The sequence below is a fragment of the Lagenorhynchus albirostris genome, chromosome X (genome assembly GCF_949774975.1).
Source record: "Lagenorhynchus albirostris chromosome X, mLagAlb1.1, whole genome shotgun sequence".
Classification (NCBI taxonomy): Eukaryota; Metazoa; Chordata; class Mammalia; order Artiodactyla; family Delphinidae; genus Lagenorhynchus; species Lagenorhynchus albirostris.
Window position 1 is genome coordinate 62,225,138 of NC_083116.1, and position 26,121 is coordinate 62,251,258.

The following is a 26,121-nucleotide window of genomic DNA, read 5'->3' on the forward strand; positions in this document are numbered from 1 at the left end:
TCCCATTCAGAAGGATTTTACTTTTTTCATTTTGTCTGTGTTTGTTTCCTTTGCTGTGCAAAAGTTTTAAGTTTAATTAGTTCCCATTTGTTCATTTTTGCTTTTGTTTCTTTTATCTTGAGACAGATACATAAAAATATTGCTACAATTTATGTCAAAGTGTGTTCTGCCTATGTTCCCTTCTAAGACTTATAATCTCAGGTCTAAATATATTTTGACCTAATAAATATATTAGGTCTTCAATCCAATTTTTAAATTTTTATTTCATTTATTGGAGTATAGTTGACTAGCAGTGTTGTGTTAGTTTCACGTGAACAGAAAAGTGATTCAGTTACACATGTACATGTACCTATTATTTTCCCATTTAGGTTATTACAGACTATTAAGCAGAGTTCCCTGTGCTATACAGTATGTACTTGTTGCTTATCTATTTTAAATATAGCAGTGTGTACATGTCAATCTCAAACTCCCAATCTATGACTCCCCCCCAACTTTCCCCCGGTAACCATAAGTTCCTTCTGTAAGTCTGTGAGTCTGTTTCTGTTTTGTATATAAGTTCATTTATATCTTTATTTAAGATTCTGCATATAAGCAATATCATATGATATTTGTCTTTCTCTGTCTGACTTACTTCACTTAGTATGATAATTTCCAGAGCCATTCATGTTGCTTGAAATGGCATTATTTCATTCTCTTTTTTTAAAATAAATGTATGTATGTATGTATGTATGTATGTATTTATGTTTGGCTGCATTGGGTCTTTGTTGCTGTGCATGGGCTTTTCTAGTTGCAGTGAGTGGGGGCTACTCTTCATTGTGGTGTGCAGGCTTCTCATTGTGGTGGCTCCTCTTGTTGTGGAGCACAGGCTCTAGGAGAGCGGGCTTCAATAGTTGTGGCACTCAGGCTCAGTAGTTGTGGCTTGCGGTCCCTAGAGTGCAGGCTCAGTAGCTGTGGTGCAGGGGCTTAGTTGTTCCATTGCATGTGGGATCTTCCCAGACCAGGGTTTGAACCCATGTCTCCTGCATTGCCAGGCGGATTCTTAACCACTGTGACACCAAGGAAGCTCCTTTCATTCTTTTATAATTGTTGAATAATATTCAATACGTATAACATATTCTTTATAAATTCCTCCATCAACGGACATATAGATTCTTCCATGCCTATTGTAAAAAGCACTGCACTGAACGTTGGGGTGCATGCATACTTTCAAACTATGTTTTTCTTTGTATATATACCCAGGAGAGGGATTGCTGGATCATATGTTAGCTGTATTTTTAGATTCTTAAGGAACCTCCACACTGTTATCCATAGTGGCTATACCAATTTACATTCCAACAGTGTAAATTTACATTCCTCCACCACTGTAGGAGATTTCCCTTTTCTCCACACTCTTTCCAGCATTTATTGTTTGTAGAAATTTTGCTGATGGCATTCTGACTGGTTGGAGGTGATATCTTATTGTAAGTTTGATTTGCATTTCTCTAATAATCAGTGATGTTGAGCAACTTTTCTTGTGCTTTTTGGCCAGCTGTATGTCTTCTTTGGAGAAATGTCTATTTAGGTCTTCTCCCTATTTTTTTGATTTTTTTTTGTTTTGATATTGAACCCATGAGCTGTTGGTAAATTTTGGAAACTAATCCCTTGTCAGTCGTATCATTTGCAAATATTTTCTTCCATTCTACGGATTGTCTTTTTGCTTGTTTATGGTTTCCTTTGCTGTGCAAAAGTCTTTCAGTTTGATTAGATCCCATCTGTTTATTTTTGTTTCTATTTCCTTATTCTAGGAGAGGGATCGAAAAAGATATTGCTGCCATTTATGTCAAAAAGTGTTCTGCCTATGTTTTCCTCTAAGAGTTTTATAGTATCCAGTCTTACATTTATGTCTTTAATCCATTTTGATTTTATTTTTGTGTATGGTGTTAAAGAATGATCTAATTTCATTTTTTTACATGTAGTTGTCCAGTTTCCCCACCACCACTTATTGAAGAGAATTTTTTTCTCCCCTGCATAGTCTTGCCTCCTTTGTTGTAAATTAAATGACCATAAGTGTGTGGGTTTTTTTCCTGGGTTTTCTATCCTGTTCCATTGACCTATATTTCTGTTTTTGTTCCAGTATCATACTGCTTTCTTTTTTTTTTTCAAAACTGATCAAACATTTTAATAGTTTTCCATTGATGATAACATTTGAATACCCAATAAGCACATAAAAAGAAACACATCTTTACTCATTAGGGAATTACAAATGTACACCACTTCATACCCACTAGAACATGATTATAAACAAAATGAGAAACAGCAAGAAGTGTTTATGAGGTTGTGGAGAAATTGAAATTCTTTTACATAGTATGTGGAAATGTGCAATGAAGCACCCATTTTGTAAAACAGTTTGGCAGTTTATTAAATGACTAAACATAAATTTACCATATGACTGTACCCGTAGGAAACTTTTTCCACAGGGGGATAATTTTATAGCAGCATCAACACTGCCTTCATTTGCAAAGATGTTTATTAGGTTCAAGAGAAAATAATCAATAAAATCAATGTAAAAACACATAATTCTGCAGAGCATAAGTGAGAAATTTCAATTAATGATAAAACAGTGCATAGTGCAGGAAGTGTTTAATCTCTCCATACTAATATCTTCATTCAAATATACAGTATTACACAATGTGTGCTTGACTTCATATGTTTGGTTGATGTGGAGCTGTCTGACCTGAAATGGTGCATTAAAGAAATGTTCATTTTAACCCTTTGTTTCTTTCTTTTCTTTTAATTTTTATTGGAGTATAGTTGCTTTACAATACTCTCTTTCTACAGTACAGCAAAGTTAATCATCTATACATACACTTATATACCCTCATTTTTGGATTTCCTTCTCATTTAGGTAACTGCAGAGTACTGAGTAGAGTTCCCTGTGCAATACCATAGGTTCTCATTTGTTAACTATTTTAAATATAGTATCAATAGTGTATATATGTTAATCCCCATCACCCCATTTATCCCACCCTCCCTTCCCCCTTGAAAGAGATACATTTGATCTCTGTGTCTGTGTCTCTATTTCTGCTTTGCAAATAAGATCATCTATGTCAGTTTTTTATATTCCACATATATTCCACATATATGCATTCCACATATATGACATTTTTTTTCTCTTTCTGAGTTATTTCACCCTGTATCATACTTGTTTGGTCCATCCACGTCTCTACAAATGACCCAGTTTCGTTCCTTTTTATGGCTGGGTAATATTCCATTGCATATATGGACCACATCTTCCTTATTCATTCCTCCATTTTTGGATATTTAGCTTGCTTCCATGTATTAACTATTGCAAATCGTGCTGCAATGAACACTGGGATGCATGTGTCGTTTTTGTTGTTGTTGTTCTTCTACATTGATCATATATGTGTATATATATATATATATATTTAACAACTTTATTGGAGTATAACTGCTTTACAATGTTTTGTTAGTTTCTGCTTTACACTGAAGTGAATCAGGCATACATATACATATATCCCCATATCTCTGGCCTCCTGCATCACCCTCCACCCTCCCTATCCCACACCTGTAGGTGGACACAAAGCACCAAGCTCATCTCCCTGTGCTATGCAGCTGATCCTCACTAGCTATCTATTTTACATTTGGTAGTGTATATATGTCCATGCCACTCTCTCACTTCATCCCAACTTACCCTTCCCCCTCCCTGTGTCCTCAAATCAATTCTCTATGTCTGTGTCTTTATTCCGGTCTTGCCCCTGCATTCCTCAGAACCAGTTTTTTCTTCTTTTTAGATTCCATATATATGTGTTAGCATGTGGTACTTGTTTTTCTCTTTCTGACTTACTTCACTCTGTATGACACTCTCTAGGTCTATCCACCTCACTACAAATAACTCAATTTCATTTCTTTATATGGATTAGTAATATTCCATTATATATATGTGCCACATTTTCTTTATCTATTCATCTGTTGATGGACACTTAGGTTGCTTCCATGTCCTGGCTATGGTAAATAGAGCTGCAATGAATATTGTGGTACATTACTCTTTTTGAATTATGGTTTTTCAGGGTATACGCCCAGTAGTGGGATTGCTGGGTCATATGGTAGTTCTATTTTTAGTTGTCTTACAAACTGCCATACTGTTCTTCATAGTGTCTGGATCAATTTACATTCCCACCAACAGTTCAAGAGGTTACTTTTTCTCCACATGCTCTCCAGCATTTATTGTTTGTAGGTATTTTGATGATGACCATTCTGACCAGTGTGAGGGGATACCTCATAATAGTTTTGCATTACATTTCTCTAATAATTAGTGATGCTGAGCATACTTTCACGTGTTTGTTGGCATTCTGTATATCTTCTTTGAAGAAATGTCTTTTTAGGTATTCTGCACATTTTTGGATTACATTGTTATTGTTGGTTTTTTTTTTTTTTGATACTGAGTTGCATGAGATTCTTCTATAGTTTGGAGATTAATCCTTTGTCAGTTGCTTCATTTGCAAATATTTTCTCCCATTCTGAGGGTTGTCTTTTCATCTTGTTTATGGTTTCCTTTGCTGTGGAAAAGGCTTTATGTTTCATTTGGTCCCACTTGTTTATTTTTGTTTTTATTTCCATTTTTCTAGAAGGTGGGTCAAAAAGGATCTTGCTGTTATTTATGTCATGGACTGTCCTGCCTATGTTTTCCTCTAAGAGTTTTATAGTGTCTGGTCTTATATTTAGGTCTTTAATCCATTTTGACTTTATTTTGGTATGTGGTGTCAGGAAGTGTTCTAATTTCATTCTTTTACATGTAGCAGTCCAGTTTTCCTAGCACAACTTACTGAAGAGGCTGTCTTTTCTCCATTTTATATCCTTGCCTCCTTTATCAAAGACAAGGTGACCATATGTGTGTGGGTTTATCTCTGGGCTTTCTATCCTGTTCCATTGATCTATAGTTCCGTTTCTGTGCCAGGACCATACTGTCTTGATTACTGTAGCTTTGTAGTGTAGTCTGAATCCTGGGAGCCTGACTCCCCCAGCTCCGTTTTCCTTTCTCAAGAATGCTTTCACTATTTGGAGTCTTTTGTGTTTCCACACAAATTGTGAAATATTTTTCTCTTCTTCTGTAAAAAACGACATTGGTAATTTGATTGGTATTGCAATGATTCTGTTGATTGCTTTAGGTAATATAGTCATTTACACCATGTTGATTCTCCCAATACAAGAACATGGTATATCTCTCCATCTGTTTGTATCATCCTTAATTTCTTTCATCAGTGTCTTATAACTTTCTACATACATGTCTCTTGTCTCCTTAGGTAGGTTTATTCTTAGGAATTTTATTCTTTTTTTTTTTTGGCAATGGTAAACAGGAGTGTTTCCATAATTTCTCTTTCAGATTTTTAATCATTGGTGTATAAGAATGCAAGAGATAACTGTGTATTAATTTTGTATACTGCTACTCTACCAAATTCATTGATTAGCTCTAGTAGTTTAATAGTAGCATCTTTAGAATTCTCTATGTATATTATCAAGTCATCTGTAAACAGTGACAGTTTTATTTCTTCTTTTCTGGTTTGGATTCCTTTTATTTCTTTTCCTTCCTGATTGCTATGGCTAAAACTTCCAAAACTATGTTGAATAATAGTAGTGAGAATGGACAATCTTGCCTTGTTCCTGATCTTAGTGGAAATGGTTTCAGTTATTTACCATTGATAACGATGTTGGTTGTGGATTTGTCATATGTGGTCTTTATTATGTTGGCATAAGTTCCCTCTATGCCTACTTTCTTGAGGGTTTTTATCATAAATGAGTGTTGAATTTTGTCAAAATCTTTTTCTGCATCTGTTGAGATGATCATATGTTTTTTCCCCTTCAATTTGTTAATATGGCTTATCACACTGATTGATTTGCCTATATTGAATTATCCTTGCATTCCTGGGATTAACCCAACTTGATCATGGTATGTGATCCTTTAAATGCTGTTGGATTCTGTTTGCCAGTATTTTTGTGAGGATTTTTCATCTATGTTCATTGGTGATATTGGCCTGTAGTTTTCTTTTTTTGTGGCATCTTTGTCTAGTTTTGGTATTAGGGTGATAGTGGCCAAGTAGAATGAGTTTGGGAGTGTTCCTCCCTCTGCTATATTTTGGAATAGTTTGAGAAGGATAGGTGTTAGCTCTTCTCTAAACGTTTAATAGAATTTGTCTTTGTTGCCATCTGGTCCTGGGCTTTTGTTTGTTAGACAATTTTTAATGACCATTTGAATTTTAGTGCTTGTCATTGATCTGTTTATATTTTCTATTTTTTCCTGGTTCAGTGTCAGATAGTTGTGCTTTTCTAAGTATTTCTCCCAGGTTGTCCAGTTTATTGGCAGATAATTGCTTGTAGTAATCTCTCATGATCCTTTGTATTTCTGCAGTGTCAGTTGTTACTTCTCTGTTTTCATTTCTAATTCTATTGATTTGAGACTTTTCCTTTTTTTTTTTTGATGAGTCTGGCTAATGATTTATCAATTTTTTTATCTTCTTAAAGAACCTACTTTTAGTTTTATTGATCTTTGCTCTTGTTTCCTTCATTTCTTTTTTTATTTATTTCTGATCTGATCTTTATGATTTCTTTCCTTCTGATAACTTTGGATTTTTTTTTCTTCTTTCTCTAATTGCTTTAGGTGTAAGTTTATGTTGTTTATTTGAGAAGTTTCTTCTTTCTTGACGTAGGAGTGTATTGCTCTAAATTTCCCTCTTAGAATTGTTTTGCTACATCCCATAAGTTTTGGGTCATCGTGTTTTCATTGTCATTTGTTTCTATGTATTATTTTGATCTGTTCAGTGATGTCTTGATTATTAAGTAGTGTGTTTTTAGCCTCCATGTGTTTGTATTTTTTACAGAATTTTTCCTGTAATTGATATGTAGAGTCAAGGTGTGTGGTTGGAAAAGGTACTTGATATGATTTCAATTTTCTTAAATTTACCAAGACTTGATATGTGACCTAAGTTATTATATATCCTGGAGAATGTTCCATGAGCACTTGATAAGAAAGTGTAATCTGCTGATTTTGGTTAGAATGTCAAATAAATATCAAATCCATCTTTTTTAATGTATCATTTAAAATGTGTGTTTCCTTATTTATTTTCATTTTGGATGTTCTGTCCATTGGTGTTAAATTCCATACTATGATTGTGTCAATTTCCCTTTTTATGGCTGTTAGCATTTGCCTTAAATATTAATGTGCTCCCAGCTTGTGTGCATAAATATTTACAACTGTTATGTCTTCTTCTTGGATTTATCCCTTGATCATTATGTAGTGTCCTTTTTGCCTCTTGTAATATGCTTTATTTTAAAGTCTATTTGTCTGATATGAGAATTGCTACTCCAGCTTTCTTTTGATTTCCATTTGCATGGAATATCTTTTTCCATCCCTTCACTTTCAGGCTGTATGTGTCCCTAGGTCTGAAGTGTGTCTCTTGTAGACAGCATATATACAGGTCTTGTTTTTGTATCCATTCAGCCAGTCTATGTCTTTTGGTTGGAGCATTTAATCATTTACATTTAAGGTTGTTATCAATATGCATGTCCGTATTACCATTTTCTTAATTGTTTGGGGTTTGTTATTGTAAGTATTTTCCTTCTCTTGTGTTTCTTCCTAGAGAAGTTCATTCAGCATTTCTTTTAGATCTGGTTTGATGGTGCTGAATTCTCTTAGCTTTTGCTTGTCTGTAAAGCTTTTAATTTCTCCATTGAATCTGAATGAGATCCTTGCTGGGTAGAGAAATCTTGGTTGTAGTTTTGTTTCTCTTTCATCATTTTAAATAAGTCCTGACACACCCTTCTGTGTTGCAGAGTTTCTGCTGAAAAGTCAGCTGTTAACTTTATGGGGATTCCATTGTGTCTTAATTGTTGCTTTTCCCTACCTGCTTTTAATATTTTTTCTTTGTATTTAACTTTTGATAGTTTGATTAATTTGTGTCTTTCTGTGTTTCTCCTTAGTGTTTTCCTGTATAGTACTCTCTGCTCTTCCTGGACTTGATTGATTATTTCCTTACCTATATTAGGGAAGTTTTCAACTATAATATCTTCAAATATTTTCTCAGTCCCTTTTTCTTTCTCTTCATCTTCTGGGACCCTTATAATTCGAATGTTGGTATGTTTAATGTTGTCCCAGAGGTATCTGAGACTGTTCTCAATTATTTTCATTTTTTTTCTTTATTCTGCTCTGCAGTAATTATTTTCACTATTTTATCTTCCAGGTGACTTATCCTTTCTTCTGCCTCAGTTATTCTGCTATTGATTCCTTCTAGAGAGTTTTTAATTTCATTTATTGTGCTGTTCATCATTGTTTGTTTGTTCTTTAATTCTTCTAAATCCTTCTTAAACGTTTCTTGTATTTTCTCCATTTTATATCCAAGATTTTGGATCATCTTTACTATCATTACTCTGAATTATTTTTCAGGTAGGCTACCGATATCCTCTTCGTTTGTTTGGTCTGGTGAATCTCTACCTTGCTCTTTCATCTTCTGTGTATTTCTCTGTTTTCTCATTTTGTTTAACGTAATGTGTTTCATGGTCTCCTTTCCACAGGCTGCAGGTTCGTGGTTCCTGTTATTTTTAATGTCTCCTCCCAGTGGGTAAGGTTGGTTCAGTGGGTTGTGTAGGCTTCCTGGTGGAGGGCACTGGTGCCTGTTTTCTGGTGGATGAGCCTGGATCTTGTCTTTCTGGTGGGCAGTACCGTGTCTGGTGGTGTGTTTTAGGGTGTCTTTGAACTTATTATATTTTAGACAGCCTCTCTGCTAGTGGGTGGGGTTGTGTTCCTGTCTTGCTCATTGTTTGGCATAGGGTGTCCAGCACTGTAGCTTGATGGTCGTTTAGTGGAGCTGGATCTTAGCATTGCAGTGGAGATCTCTGGAAGAGCTTTTGCTGTTTGATATTACATTGGGCCAGGAGGTCTCTTGTGGTCCAATGTCCTGAACTCAGCTCTCCAACCTCAGAAGCACAGGCCTGACAACCAGCCAGAGCACCAAGACCCTGTCAGCCATATGGCTCAGAAGAAAAAGGAGGGAAAAAAAAGGGAAAATAAAATAAAATAAAGTTAGTAAAATAAAAAAAAATTAAAAATTATTAAAAATAAAAAAATAAAAAGTATTATAAAAAAGAAAGAAAGAAGAGGGCAACCAAACCAAAAACAAATCCACCAATGATAACAAGCCCTAAAAATTATATGAAAAAAATTAAAAACACCAAAAAAGAAAAAAAAAAAAGGATAGTCAGAACCCTAGTACAAATGGCAAAAGCAAAGCTATACAGAAAAAAATCACAGATAGAAGCATACATATATACACACACAAAAAGAAAATAATTAATATATATAAATTTATATATATATATGGATGAGAGCAACCAAATCAATAAACAAATCTACCATAGATAATAAGCTCTAAATACTAAACTAAGATAAACATAAAATCAGAAACAAATTAGATGCAGAAAGCAAACCCCAAGTGTACAGTTGCTCCCAAAGTCCACCACCTCAGTTTTGGTATGATTTGTTGTCTATTCAGGTATTCCACTGATAGAGGGTACTCCTGTTGATTGTGGAGTTTTAATCTGCTGCTCCTGAGGCTGCATGGAAAAATTTCCCTTTTTCTTCTTTGTTCTCCCAGCTCCTGGGGTTCGCCCATGCCTCTGCACATAGGTCGCCTGAGAGTACCTCTTTCTCACCCAGACAGGACAGGGTTAATGGATCGGATCGGCTAATTAGGGTGCTTTGGCTCATTCAGGCTGGGGGCAGGGAGGTGTATGGGGTATGCAGCTAGCCTCCAACGGCAGAGGCTGGCATGAAGTTTCAACTGTTGAGGCATGCCATGTGTTCTCCCTGGGAATTTGTCCCTGGATCACGGGACCCTGGCACTGGTGGACTGCACAGGCTCCTGGGAGGGGAGGTGTGGATAGTGACCTGTGGTTGTATAGAGTCTCCTTGTTGACTGCAGCAGCAACCTTAGTGTCTCATGCCCATCTCTGGTGTCCACGCGGATAGCCACAGCTCGCGCCCATCTCTGGAGCTCATTTAGGCAGTGCTCTGAATCTCCTCTCCTCATCCACCCCAAAACAATGGTCTCTTGCCTCTTCAGCAGGTCCAGACATTTTCCCCATCTCCCTCCAGGATAGCTGTGACATACTAGCCCCCTTCAGGCTGTGTTCACACAGCCAAGCCCAGTCCTCTCCCTGGGATCTGACATCTGAAGGCTAAGCTTCAGCTCCCAGCCCCCACCTGCCTGCCCTGGTGGGTCATCATAAAAGACTCTCAGGCTGGTAAGTGCTGGTTGCAACTGATCCTTTGTGCAGGAACCTCTCCACTTTGCCCTTTGCACCCCTGTTGCTGTGCTCTCCTCTATGGCTCTGAAGCTTCCCCTCTGCCCACCCCTTGTCTCCACCAGTGAAGGGGCTTCCTAGTGTGTGGAAACTTTTCCACATTCACAGCTCCCTGTCAGAGAGGCAGGTCCTGTCCCTATTCTTTTGTCTGTGTTTTTCCTTTTCTCTTTTGCCCTACCTAGGTTCATGGGGAGTTTATTCCCTTTTGGTAAGTCTGAGATCTTCTGTCAGTGTTCAGTAGGTGTTCTGTAGGAGTTGTTCCACATGTAGATGAAGTTTTGATGTATTTGTGGGGAGGAAGGTGATCTCCAATTCTTACTCCTCAACCACCTTGAAGGTGCCCCTCTCACATGTGTCTTTTTGAATTATGGTTTTCTCTGGGTATATGCCCAGTAGTGGGATTGCTGGGTCATATGGTAGCTCTATTTTTAGTTTTTTTTAAGGAACCTCCATACTGTTCTCCATAGTGGCTCTATCAATTTACATTCTCACCAACATTTCGAGAGGGTCCCCTTTTATCCACACCCTCTCCAGCATTTATTATTTGTAGATTTTTTGATGGTGGCCACTCTGACCAGTGTGAGTGTGATACCTCATTGTAATTTTGACTTGCATTTCTCTAATAATTAGTGATGTTGAGAATCTTTTCATGTGCCTCTTGGCCATCTGTATGTCTTCTTTGGAGAAGTGACCATTTAGGTCTTCCACTCACTTTTTACTGAGTTGTTTGCATTTTTGATATTGAGCTGCATGAACTGTTTGTGTGTTTTGGAGATTAGTGCCTTGTCCATTGATTTATTGGCAAATATTTTCTCCCATTTTGAGGGTTGTATTTTCTTCTTGTTTATGGTTACCTTTGCTGTGCAAAATCTTTTAAGTTTAATTAGGTCCCATTTATTTATTTATTTATTTTTAAATTTTTGTTACTCTAGGAGGTGGATCAAGAAAAGATCTTGCTGTAGTTTATGTCAAAGAGTGTTCTGCCTATGTTTTCCACTAAGAGTTTTATCTTGTCTCTCCTTACATTTAGGTCTTTTATCCATTTTGAATTTATTTTTGTGTATGGTGTCACGGACATTCTAATTTCACTCATTTACATGTAGCTCTCCAGTTTTCCCAACACCACTTATTGAAAAGGCTCTGTATTCTCCATTGTATATTCTTGCTGCCTTTGTCATAGATTAGGTGGCCATAGGTTTGTGGGGTTATCTCTGGGTTTTCTACCCTGTTCCATTGATATATCTTTCTGTTTTTGTGCCCGTACCATTCTCTTTTTCATTCCTGTAGCTTTGTAGTGTAGTCTGAAGTCATGGAGCCTTATTCCTCCAGCTCCATTTTTCTTTCTCAAGATTGCTTTGGTTATTCAGGATATTTTGTGTTTCCATACAAATTAAAACATTTTTTGTTAAAGTTCTGTGAAAAATGCCATTGGATCTTTGATAGGGATTGCCTTGAATCTGTAGATTGCTGTGTGTAATACAGGCATTTTCACAATATCGATTCTTCCAATCCAAGAACATGGTATACCTCTCTACCTGTTTGTGTTGTCTTTGATTTCTTTCATCAATGTCTTATAGTTTAAGGAGTACAAGTCTCTTGCCTCTTTAGGTAGGTTTTTTCCTATGTATTTTATTCTTTTATTTGCAATGGTAAATGGTGTTGTTTTCTTAATTTCTCTTTCCAATCTTTCATTTTTAGTGTATAGAAATGCAAGAGATTTCTGTGTATTAATTTTGTATCCTGCTACATTACCAAATTCATTGATTAGCTCTAAGTTTTTTCTGGTGGCATCTTTAGGATTTTCCCTTATAGTGTCATGTCAACTGCAAAAGGTGACAATATTGCTTCTTCTTTTCCAACTTGGATACCTTTTATTTCTTTTTTTTCTCTCATTGCTGTGACTACGACTTCCAAAACTATATTGAATAATAGTGGTGAGAGAGAGCACACTTGTCTTATTCCTGATCTTAGAGGAAATGTTTTCAATTTTTCACCATTGAGATAATGTTTTCTGTGGGTTTTTCTTACATGGCCTTTTTTTATGTTGAAGCCATACTGTTTTCATGACTGTAGTTTTGTAGTATAGGCTGAAATCAGGCAGCCTGATTCCTCCAGCTCCATTTTTCCTTCTCAATATTGCTTTGGCTATTTGGGGTCTTTTTTGTCTCAATACAGTTTTTAAGATTTTTTCTTCTAGTTTTGTGAAAAATGTCATTGATAATTTGATGGGAATTGCATTGAATCTGTAGATTGCCATGGGTATTATAGTAATTTTGACAATAATGATTCTTCTGATCCAAGAAAGTGGTATATCTTTCCATCTGTTTATGTCATCTTCAGTTTCTTACATCAACATCTTATCGTTTTCAGAGTACTGGTCTTTTGCCTCCTCAGGTAGGTTTATTCCTAGGTATTTTATTCTTTTTGATGTGATGGTAAATGGTATTCTTTCTTTAATGTCTCTTTCTGATATTTTGTTATTAGTGTATAGAAATTTCTCTATATTTATTTTTTTCATGCAACTTTACCGAATTCATTGATGAGCTCTGGTAGTTTTCTGGTAGGTCTTTAGGATTTTTATGTATAGTATCATGTCATCTGAAAAGAGTTACAGTTTTACTTCTTCTTTTCCAATTTAAATTCCTTTTATTTCTTTTTCTTCTCTGAATGCCATAACTAGGACTTCCTAAACTATGTTGAACAAAAGTGGCAATAGTGGATATCCTTGTCTTGTTCCTGATATTAGAGGAAATGCTTTCCATTTGACACTGTTGAGTATGATGTTAGCTGTAGGTTTGTCATATGTGACTTTTATTGTGTTGAGGTATGTTCCCACTATGCCCATTTTCTGGAGAGTTTTTATCATAAATAGGTGTTGAAATTTGTCAAAATCTTTGTCTACATCTATTGAGATGATCATATGATTTTTTATTCTTCAGTTTGTTGATGTGTTGTATCACACTGGTTGATTTGTGGATATTTCAAAAAATCCTTGTATCCCTATGGTAAACCCCACTTGATCATGGTGTATAATCCTTTTAATGTATTGTTGAATTTGGTTTGCTAGTATTTTGTTGAGGATTTTTGCATCTATATTCATTAGTGATATTGGTATATAATTTTTGTTTTTGAGATATCTTTTTCTGGTTTTTGTGTCATGGTGATGTTGCCCTCATAGAACGAGTTTGGGAATGTTCCTTCCTTTGCAATTTTTGGAATAGTTTCAAAAGGATATGCATTAACTCTTCTTTAAATGTTTGACAGAAATCGTGTATGAAGCCAACTGGTCCTAGATTTCAGTTTGTTGGGAGTTTTAAAATCACATTTTCAATTTTAGTACTTGTGATTAGTCTGTTCATATTTTCTGTTTCCTATTGCTTCAGTCTTGGTAGAATTGTACTTTTCTAAGAATTTGTCCATTTCTCCTAGGTTTTCCATTTTATTGGTATATAGTTTCTTGCAGTATTCTCTTATTATCCTTTATATTTCTGTGGTGTCCATTTTAACGTCTACTTTTTCAGTTCTATTTTTATTGATTTGAGCCCTCAACTTATTGAAGAAACTGTTTTAATCTTCATGGTATATTTTGCCCCTTTGTCATAGATTCATTGACAATAAGTGTGTGGGTTTATTTTGGGCTCTATTTTCTGTTCCATTGATCTATATGTCTGTTTTTTTGTCAGTACCATGCTGTTCTGATTACTATGCTTTTGTAATTCAGTCTGAACTCAGGGAGTGTGATACCTCTGGCATTTTTTTTCCCCTCAGGATTTCTTTGGCAATGCAGGGTCTTCTTTGTTTCCACATATTTTTAAGAATTATTTATTCTAGCTCTCTGAAAAATGTCATGGGTTCTGACCACAATGGTATGAGACTAGAAGTCAATTATATGAAGAAACAACTGGAAAAGCACAAACACATGGGGAATTAAAAGAAATAGGTCAATGAAAAAAATCAAAGAGAAAATCTGATGTTACATTGAGACAGATGAAAATGGAAATGCAACATTCCAAAATCTATGGGATGCAGCAAAAGCATTTCTAAGATGGACATTTATAGTGACACAGGCCTACATCTAGAAACAAGAAGAATCTCAAATAAATAACCTAACTTTACATATAAAGGAATTAGAAAAACAAGAATATATGAAGCCCAGAGTCAACAGAAGAATGGAAATAATAAAGATCAGACAATAAACAAATAAAATAGAAACCAAAAATAATTTTAAAAAAGATCAATGAAACCAAGAGCTGATTTTTTAAAACATGAACTAAATTGATAAAACTTTAGCCAGGATTATTAAGAACAAAAGCCAGAGGACCCAAATAAACAAAATAAGAAATGAAAGGGAGAAATAATAAAAGATTCCACAGAGAAAAAAAATAAGAGAATACTACAAACAGTTATATGTCAATAAACTGGTCAACCTAGAAGTAAAGGACAAATTTCAAAAATCATACAACCTTCCAACACTAAATCAGGAAGAAATATACAATATAAACAGACTGACCACTAGTAGTGAAAATGAAAGTATAATAAAATCACTCCCAGGAAACAAAAGTCCAGGGCAGGATGGCTTCATAGGAGAATTCTACCAAACATATTAAGAAGAATTAATACTTATCCTTCTCAAACTATTCCAAAAATTTGAAGGGGATGAAACACTCCAAAACTGATTTTATGAAGCCAATATTACCCTGATATCAAAACCAGAAAAAATACTAAAGAAAAAGAAATTTATAGCCCAATATCTCTGATGTATATAGATGCAAAAACCCTTGACAAAACATTAGCAAATGAAATTCAATAATAATTTTTAAAGATAATAAATCATGCTCAAGTGGGATTCATACCAGAGATGCAAATTTGTTTCAGTAGTGAGAAATCAATCAATGTGATACTCCACATTAACAAAAGGAAGATAAAAAAAATACTGATCATCTCAATAGTTGCAAATAATGCATTTGAAAAAAATTCAACATCTGTTGATGATAAAAGCTCTTATCAAGTTTTGTATACAGGGAACATATCTCAACATAATAAAGGCCCTTTGCAACAAACCCACAGGTAACATCATAATTAATGAAGAAAAACTGAAAGCTTTTCCTCTAAAATCAGGAACAAGACAAGGATACCTACTTTTGCCACTTCTACTTAACACAATATTGGAAGTCCTAGCCATAGCAGTAAGAAAAGTAAAGGAAACAAAAGAATCCAAGTTGGAAAAGCAGAAGTAAAATCTCACTATTTTATAGATGGTGTGATACTCTATGTAGAAAACCCTAAAGTCTTTACCTAAAAACTATTAGAACTAATAAATTAATTTTATAATGTTACAGGATACAATATTAATAAACAGAAATCTGTTGCTCTTCTAAAAACTAACAATGAACTATCAGAGAGAGAAATTTAGAAATTACCATTTACAATTGCATCAAAATTAAATAAAATAAAATACCTAGGAATAAACTTAACCATAAGGGTGAAAACCTATACTCTGGAAATTATAAAACATTGATGAAGGAATATGAAAAGGATACAAAGAAATGGAAAGTTATCCTGTGTTCTTGGATTGGAAAAATTAATATTGTTAAAATGTCTATACTATTCAAAGCACTCTACAGACAATTCATTCCCTATCAAAATATCCATGATATTTTTCATATATCAGTTACTTTGAATTATTTATCAATTAGATTGCAATATTTCATGACTTTGAGTTCAGTTGTGGAGAATTGCTATTTTGTTTTTGTGATACCATATTTCCTTGATTTTTTTTTTTCATTTTGTTTGTAGCTATACATCTCTGTTTTCACTTTGGATGTAGCAGATGCCAGTTTAACTAAATTTTTTGTTCTCTTTGGTTCTTATGATTCACCAGCATGATAATTAGAAATCTTTTTTATTCCAGAATGTGGTGCTGTAGCACAAGTGGGTGGTTTCTCCCTTTCTTATCAACTGTGACACCATTTCTGAGCATGCTCCTTGTCTATTAGAGCTCACTTTCATACACACTTGGAAGCATGTACAGGGAATCAGTAGCAGAGTGGAGGGAAGTGTGGGTATAGCACTTGGTGTATTTGGTGCACCCATCGACGTGACAGGGAAATCCTATGCCTGTGGGAGTGTGGGTGAACTTTCTGTAGAGTTCAACCATTTCAAGGCCATTTGAATTTTTAAGCTTCCCTCTTTATTACTTATCTCCTCCCCCAAGTGGCAGAGCTCTCACCTTAATACTCTCAGTGCTGGTGAAGAAAAATCAGTTTCTCTAACTGCCTTCTCCTTGGTTAAGGTAGTCAGGCCCTCTCTCCCTGCCCTTCTTTCTCCCTGCGGAAGACTTGTCTCCTCCTGATAAATCAATGCTGATCAGTGCTTCTTGGAGGTGGGGCAGCACCTGGAATGTTTCTCTTATTACCTCTGCTGTGACCAAGCTCACCTCCTCTGTGACCAAACTTGTATCTTTCTTTTTAGTTGTTGTTGTTGTTTTCCTTCCCTTCAGAGGTATTGGACTTCTGCAAGTTCTGTCTCATGGGTGAGTACCTGTCTGATTCAGCACTCACCCAGTTCTTACCTAACAGGGGCAAGAGTGGTCAGGCAGCCTCATTGGTTCCTCTGGTTCCATAGTCCATATGGGGGTTTATGTATCTCGTACTGGCACACTTGTGAGAAAGATTATTCTTGAGTCCCTTAGGGAAAGACGTGATGTCTGGAAACCCCCACAAAATTGCTCTTGTTCATGTCTGGATGTTAAATTAATTGATTAAAAAGGGAGATAAAATGGAGGAATGTCTTATGCCACCGTGTTGCTGATGTCACTCCCCAGTCTCACTACTTTGATGTTTGTTTGTTCTTGCCTATTGTAATTGTTTTCTACATGACACTCTGTCTTCTACTAGCTCTTTCCTCCAGTCCACCCTATATATCAGGTTAATCTTTCTAAAGAACAGCTCTGGTTATTTCTTCACTTACCCAAAGCATTCAAATGTTCATAGTACAGTTTAACACTTCTCAGCCTGGTGCTTGATAATTCCCCTAGTAATTACCCATTCTACCTTTCCTTCTTCTCTCACTATTCTCTTTGCAATATATGTCATATTCCCAAGCAAACTAGATGATTATCTGTTTCTCAATCATGCAGTTTCTCATTACTGTGATTTGCTGATGATCCTTCTTTCTAATTAAGTTGTCTTTTTCCTATATTTATTGTCATCAAGCTTTCCTGTCCTTCAGTATTTAACTCGAATGTCACCCACTAGATACAAAATTCTCTTTAATCTGCTGCCAGAGTTAATCACTTCTATGAATTTCTAATTCATTTTGTTTATATCTCTCACCATTTTCACATTTATCATAACTTTAGTGTAAGTCTTAAAATTCCTATGGTACTGAAAATTCTTTAAGAATGGGAATTATGAAGTTTATATATATCTGTATTCCTCAGTTTCCTGTGTATTAGAAAATCATTACTTTTGGTGCTTATTTAGTTGGTTGAATGAATGCAAGAAAGAAAATACATGCATCTTATTGAGGTGTCAGCCCTAAGCAGATTCACTACAGATGTTTCTGTGTTCATTCATTTGATAAATATTTATTACATACATACTATGTTCCAGACACTGTAATGTCCTATGGGAATTCGTCAATGAACCAGTCCAAAATCCATGTCATCATGGAAAGCAGTTACCACTTAACTTCCCAGGATATTTTACAGTGACTTGTTTGGAAGACAGGAGTTTTGTAGCACAGCCCCTCAAGCTTGTGAAAGCAACTGCAGTATTAAGCTCCTGTCCTGTGATTTGTCATGCCCAATTGCACATTCCCCTCATTCCTGCACTGCAAGTACCCTCCCTGTCTCTGATTCTTGTGTTTGTTTTTGCTCAGACTTAATCTCTCTGGCTGTGTTGACTCAATATTTGACTCTGACCTGCCTCTGAGTCCACTGACACTATTTTCCCCTCACAGACTAACTATTGGCATATTGCTCAAGCACTCCCAGGCATTCATGATCACCTTCACTTCTCCTGTCTGTACTAACGGCTTACTGTAACCTTGTCCTGCTGCTTGGCTCCACATAGGATATATATTGTCTCACCGGTCATTCTGTGTATAAATGCAACAGTAATGCACTTTGTGCCAGTGGCAGACAGGCATAAACCAACCACTTCTTTACTGAGGACCCGGTGAGTGCCCAGCATGGTGCTAGGCAATGTGAGGAGAAACAAAGAAGTAACCATCTTCCTCCCCAACATGCACATTTATAAAAATGTATCCTCTAGTTGAGGTACTGGTAAATAATTCGTACAAAGGAAATTAGGGAATGCATTATGACCTCTTTCTCCACTCCTTTTTTGCCTCATTTACCTCTACAGTCTAAGACTAGATTTGTAGCTCTTGGTCTGTAGCTTGAATTAAAAAATAATAGTTGTTGGGCTTCCCTGGTGGCGCAGTGGTTGGGAGTCCACCTGCCGATGTGGGGGACGCGGGTTCGTGCTCCGGTCCGGGAAGATCCCACATGTCTCGGAGTGGCTGGGCCCATAAGCCATGGCTGCTGGACCTGCACATCCAGAGCCTGTGCTCCGCAACGGGAGAGGCCACAGAAGTGAGAGGCCCACGTACCGCAAAAAATAAAAATAAAGTTGTAGGAGAGTATATCTAGAATTCCATCATACTTATATTTAACTTCTATGAATTCAACTTTAAATGATCATTTAATTTAAATAAAATACTGTTAAATTATACACACATATGTATTTCCTCTTATGTACCATAATTGCTATCTAATACTTTATAAAGTTTATGTAGTCACATATATGTTACTCTCCAGGATTGCATACCAAAATAATATTTGTCCCAGTGTTTCTATGGGCAATGTAAAAGAAGCATTAAAAAAAATCAAGAGTAATTTTGACCAAATGTTATTTTAAACATTTTTAATGGTTTCTTTTTGTGTGTGTGTGTGTTGGGGGGAGGTGAGAGGGAGGTCCAAGAGGGAGGAGATATATGTATACATTTAATGTTATCTTTAACTTAAGGAATGCGTTTGTAACATAACCCCATGTATAAAATGCTACTCTGAGTAAGTAGAGCTAATAGAGATTAGAAAGGGGAGTAAGGCAAGTCACGTTGGAGTAACCAAAGTAAGGAGGGTACATATGCAGCCATTTTATTATTTTTTTCCAACTTTTATGAAAGCATTTCCTAAATCTAAAATGTCCAAATATTCATACAGGTTCCACGGGAAAAATGACTTCAGAAATGAGTTTCTAAAAATAAATCATTTGGTGTTTATAGCAAAGGTATTGAACTGCCACAGGTAAAGAATGAACTGCTTCCTCTTCAGCATATATATGAAAGCTTATAAATAGTTGATAAGCCATTGGCTATCATGTAAAAGTGACAACATGTGCGTTTAGACTCATATAAAAGATAATGCTGCACCGACACGGACTTGGGGCCCAGAAGTGGGTTCCCAGTCTCAGGTGGACAACCTATCCGTCCACAGTCACATAGCAGAGCAGCCTGCCCTCTCCTGGCACTCCAAAGTGGGGGGACGGGGGCAGAGTCGGCTACAGCTTCATGCTGAAGAGTGCTAAGATGGCCACTCTGGCTCGGGATCTTTCCAGATGCTTCAGGTGTTGTGAACAGAGATTTCTTTGGATTATGTGTTTCTCAGCTAGACTAAATGCTAACAACGGATAAGTCAAACACATTGGGCAGTTGAGACTTGTTCAAGGCCATTCCATCCTCAACCCTCAGAAATGGCATTGTGTGGACTGCAATACAACTGAGTTGATTTGTGCTTGCGTTATCTATTCTAATATGTATAGAATAGATAATTAACAAGAACCTGCTGAATAAAAAAATAAATAAATAAAATAAAATTTTTAAAAATGCCAGTGATTCCTCCATTAAATGAACACCAATAATAACTCTTCGTGTAACAGGATTGAGAAATTTTGGAAATACTTGCTATATGAATTATGTTCTTCAAGTATTGAGTCATTTACTTATTTTTTGACAATATTTTTTCCAACTTGATCTGAACCGATGGCTGGCTGTGACAGCTAGTGATAAAACAAGATCATCTTGAAGGCATCCTCCAGTCACAGATACAGTATACCAAATGAATGAATGCCAAGAAAAAGAAACAGGCTTTGTTTGCTCCAGACATCCAAGTTTATCATCAGGACTAAGTGGTGGAGCATCAAAGAGTAGAAAGATAGAACTTATTCAGCCAAGGAAGCCAAGTTCATAATACACTTCTCTCTGTCATGAATTTCATATTTTGTTCCAAGTTATGTGGTCTGGAAAGTGGGCCTTGGTCACACCATTTGCTATGCTACACTTAATATGGAGATTAATACCTGATTTTCGTGGTTATGCCTAACAAGATGCTCGAGAATTAATTTGTGAGCTTTTGGATAAAATACAGCATGACCTAGAGACAACTGATACCAGGATACCATCTCATATCCCCACTTCTCAACGGAAACTTATCAAACAGTTTATGAATGTTGTGAATAACATTTTTCATAGATAACTTGTTACTCAGGTTACGTGTCTCACATGTGACAACAAATCAAATATCATAGCACTTTTCTGGAAATTGTCACTGGAATTTCCAGAAAGATACCAATGCAATGGAAAAGATACTACTTCTCAGCTGTGTCTGGTTACTAAAATGTTGACCAAATTCACAAAAACTGAAGCTTCAGAAGGAAAAATCTATATATGTGACCAGTGTAATTAAAAGCATAGAAGGTTTTCCTCAAACTAGTTATGCTCACAGAAGCCCCCAAACAGCTTATGATATTCCACCTACCTCAGTTTCTCATATTACATCTCAAAGGATTCAGGTGATCAGGACACAATAATTAAGAGAAGATTGGTGTTCATGTTGGCTTTGAAGAAATCTTAAACATGGAGCCATATTGCTGCAGGGAATCTCTGAAACCTCACAGACCAGAATGTTTTATTCATTACGTACCTGCTGTAGTAATGCACCACGGGAAAGAATTTGGCTCAGGATATTACACTGCCTAGTGTTATAATCCCGAAGGAGGGTTCTGAGTACACTGCAATGATTCCAAGCTAAACATGTGCACTATGGATGAAATATGCAAGGCCCAAGCTTATATATATATATATATATATATATATATATATATATATATATATATATATATATATATTTTTTTTTTTTTTTGCAGTACACGGGCCTCTCACTGTTGTGGCCTCTCCCATTGCGGGGCACAGGCTCCGGACGCGCAGGCTCAGCGGCCATGGCTCACGGGCCAGCCGCTCTGCGGCATGTGGGATCTTCCCGGACCGGGACACGAACCCGTGTCCCCTGAATTGGAAAGCGGACTCTCAACCACTGCGCCACCAGGGAAGCCCTATATTTTGTTTTATACCCAGCGAGTTACTGAGGATGGACATTCTAAACACCTGTCTGGTAGCCAACATCCCAAAGAAATTGATACCTCTTCTAATGAAATCCTTAGCTGATCCAAAGACAGTGGGTCTTTCTTCTTGCGATTTATATGTATGTATGTATATATATATATGTGTGTGTGTGTGTGTGTGTGTGTGTGTGTGTGTGTTTTAAGAGGGTTGACTTAAAAACTTTGAGCTTCATTGTTTTTATTTTCTTACTAATCAGTGCACACTATGTTTACACATTTTGTATCTAACTACAATAAATCTCTTTTTTACAGAGACAGATTAGCATAATTATATGTATATCAATGGCAGTAGGTAACTAAATATTTTTCAAATACCTGGGAGTTTTTATTTATCTCTTTTTTAACATCTTTATTGGAGTATAATTGCTTTACAAAGGTGTGTTACTTTCTGCTTTATAATAAAGTGAATCAGTTATACATATACATAAGTTCTCATATCTCTTAACCTTTGCGCCTCCCTCCCTCTGAACCTCCCTATCCCACTACTCTAGGTGGTCACAAACCACCTAGCTGATCTCCGTGTGCCATGCAGCTACTTCCCACTAGTTATCCATCCTACGTTTGGTAGTGAAAATATGTCCATGCCACTCTCTCACTTTGTCACAGTTTACCCTTCCCCCTCCCCATATCCTCAAGTCCATTCTCTAGTAGGTCTGTGTCTTTATTCCTGTCCTAACCCTAGGCTCTTCATGACATTTTTTTTCTTAGATTCCATATATATGTGCTAGCAAACGGTATTTGTTATTCTCCTTCTGACTAACTTCACATTGCATGACAGACTCCAGGTCAATCCACCTCACTAAAAATAACTCAATTTCCTTTCTTTTTGGGCTGAGTAACATTCCATTGTATATATGTGCCACATCTTAGTTAACCTTTCATCTGTTGATGGACACTTAGGTGGCTTCCATGTCCTGGGCATTGTAAACAGAGCTGCAATGAACCTTTTGGTACATGACACTTTTTGAACTACGGTTTCCTCAGGGTATATGCTCAGTAGTGGGATTACTGGGTCGTATGGTAGTTCCATTTGTAGTTTTTTTAAGGAACTCCATACTGTTCTTCACAGTGGCTGTATAAATTTACATTCCCACCAACAGTGCAATAGTGTTCCCTTTTCTCCACACTCCCTCCAGAATTAATTGTTTCTAGTTTTTTGGAAGATGGCCATTCTGACCAGTGTGAGATGATATCTCATTGTAGCTTTGATTTGCATTTCTCTAATGATTAATGATGTTGAGCATTCTTTCATGTGTCTGTTGGCAATCTGTATATCTTTGGAGAAATGTCTATATAGGTCTTCTGCCCATTTTTGGATGGGTTGTTTGTTTTTTTGTTATTGAGTTGCATGGGCTGCTTGTAAATTTTGGAGATTAATCCTTTGTCAGTTGCTTCATTTGCAAATATTTTCTCCCATTCTGAGGGTTGTCTTTTGGTCTTGTTTATGGTTGCCTTTGCTGTGCAAAAGCTTTGCAGTTTCATTAGGTCCCATTTGTTTACTTTTGTTTTTATTTCCATTTCTCTGGGAGGTGGGTCAAAAAGGATCTTGCTGTGATTTATGTCATAGAGTGTTCTGCCTATGTTTTCCTCTAAGAGTTTGAGAGTTTCTGGCCTTATATTTAGGTCTTTAATCCATTTTGAGCTTATTTTGGTGTATGGTGTTAGGGAGTGATCTAATCTCATACTTTTACATGTACCTGTCCAGTTTTCCCAGCACCACTTATTGAAGAGGTTGTCCTTTCTCCACTGTACATTCCTGCCTCCTTTATCAAAAATAAGGTGACCATATGTGCATGGGTTTATCTCTGGGCTTTCTATCCTCTTCCATGGATCTATCTTTCTGTTTTTGAGCCAGTACCATACTGTCTTGATTACTGTAGCTTTGTAGTATAGTCTGAAGTCAGGGAACCTGATTCCTCCTGCTCCATTTTTCATACTCAAGATTGCCTTAGCTATTTGGGGTCTTTTGTGTTCCCATACAAATTGCAGAAATAAAACTTGATACTTGATACAATTTCAATTTTCTTAAAGTTACCAAGGCTTGATTTGTGACCCAGGATATGATCTATCCTGGAAAATGTTCCATGAGCACTTGAGAAAAGCGTGTATTCTGTTGTTTTTGGATGGAGTGTCCTATAAATATCAATTAAGTCGATCTTGTTTAATGTATCATTTAAAGCTTGTGTTTCCTTATTTATTTTCATTTTGGATGATCTGTCCATGGGTGAAAGTGGGGTGTTAAAGTCCCCTACTATGAATGTGTTACTGTCGATTTCCCCTTTTATGGCTGTTAGTATTTGCCTAATGTATTGAGGTGCTCCTATGTTGGGTGCATAAATATTTACAATTGTTATATCTTCTTCTTGGATCGATTGCTTGATCATTATGTAGTGACCCTCTTTGTCTCTTAATAGTCTTTATTTTAAAGTCTATTTTGTCTGATATGAGAATTGCTACTCCAGCTTTCTTTTGGTTTCCATTTGTGTGGAATATCTTTTTCCATCCCCTTACTTTCAGTCTGTATGTGTCTCTAGGTCTGAAGTGGGTCTCTTGTAGACAGCACATATATGGGTCTTGTTTTTGTACCCATTCAGCCAATCTGTGTCTTTTGGTGGGAGCATTTAGTCCGTTTACATTTAAGGTAATTATCGATATATATGTTCCTTTCTCCATTGTCTAAATTGTTTTGGGTTCGTTATTATAGGTCTTTTCCTTCTCTTGTGTTTCTTGCCTAGAGAATTTCCTTTAGCATTTGTTGTTAAGCTGGTTTGGTGGTGCTGAACTCTCTCAGCTTTTGCTTGTCTGTAAAGGTTTTAATTTCTCCATCAAATCTGAATGAGATCGTTGCTGGTTAGAATAATCTTGTTTGTAGGTTTTTCTCCTTCATCACTTTAAATATGTCCTGCCAGTCCCTTCTGGCCTGCAGAGTTTCTGCTGAACGATCAACTGTTAACCATATGGGGATTCCCTTGTTTTTTTATTTGTTGTTTTTCCCTTGCTGCTTTTAATTTGTTTTCATTGCATTTAATTTTGGACAGTTTGATTAATATGTGTCTTGGCGAGTTTTTCTTGGATATATACTGTATGGGACTCTCTGTGCTTCCTGGACTTGATTAACTATTTCCTTTCCCATATTAGGGAACTTTTCAACTAGAATCTCTTCAAATATTTTCTCAGTCCCTTTCTTTTTCTCTTCTTCTTCTGGAACCCCTATAATTTGAATGTTGGTGTGTTTAATGTTGTCCCAGAGGTCTCTGAGACTGTCCTCAGTTCTTTTCATTCATTTTTCTTTATTCTTCTCTGCAGTAGTTATTTCCACTACTTTATCTTCCAGGTCACTTATCCATTCTTCTGCCTGAATTATTCTGCTATTGATCCCTTCTAGAGTATTTTTAATTTCATTTATTGTGTTCTTCATCATTGCTTGTTTCATCTTTAGTTCTTCTAGGTCCTTGTGAAATGTTTCTTGCATTTTCTCTATTCTATTTCCAAGATTTTGTATCATTTTTACTATCATTATTCTGAATTCTTTTTCAGGTAGACTACCTATTTCCTCTTCATTTGTTAGGTCTGCTCGGTTTTTATCTTGCTCCTTCATCTGCTGTGTGTTTTTCTGTCTTCTCATTTTGCTTATCTTACTGTGTTTGGGGTCTCCTTTTGGCAGGCTCCTGGTTCATAGTTCCCGTTGTTTTTCGTGTCTGTCCCCAGTGGCTAAAGTTGTTTCAGTGGGTTGTGTAGCCTTCCTGGTGGAGGGGACTAGTGCCTGTGTTCTGGTGGATGAGGCTGGATCTTGCCTTTCTGGTGGGCAGGTGTACGTCTGGTGGTGTGTTTTGGGGTATCTGTGGACTTACTATGATTTTATGCAGACTCTATACTAATGGGTGTGGTTGTGTTCCTATCTTGCTAGTTGGTTGGCATAGGGTGTCCAGCACTGTAGCTTGCTGGTCTTTGAGTGAAGCTGGGTGTAGGTGTTGAGATGGAGATCTCTGGGAGATTTTTGCTGCCTAATATTACGTGGAGCTGGGAGTGCTCTTGAGGACCAGTGTCCTGAAGTTGGCTCTCCCACCTCAGAGGCAAAGCACTGACTCCTGGCTCTAGCACCAAGAGCCTTTCATCCACACAGCTCAGAATAAAAGGTAGAAAATGTGGAAAGAAAGAAAGAAGATAAAGGAAAATAAAATAAAGTCAGGTAAAATAAATTGAAGTTATTAAAATAAAAAAATAATTATTAAGAAAAAAATTTTTTTAAAGAAAAAAACAAAAATAAAACGGATGGATTGAACCCTAGGGCAAATGGTGAAAGCAA

General features: G+C 36.5%; 1 pseudogene; it reads left to right on the forward strand.

Moving 5' to 3' along the window:
• The first annotated feature begins 20,230 nt into the window (after nt 1-20,230).
• On the forward strand, nt 20,231-21,858 carry LOC132513906 (ubiquitin carboxyl-terminal hydrolase 44-like; annotated as a pseudogene).
• The last annotated feature ends 4,263 nt before the right edge of the window (nt 21,859-26,121 follow it).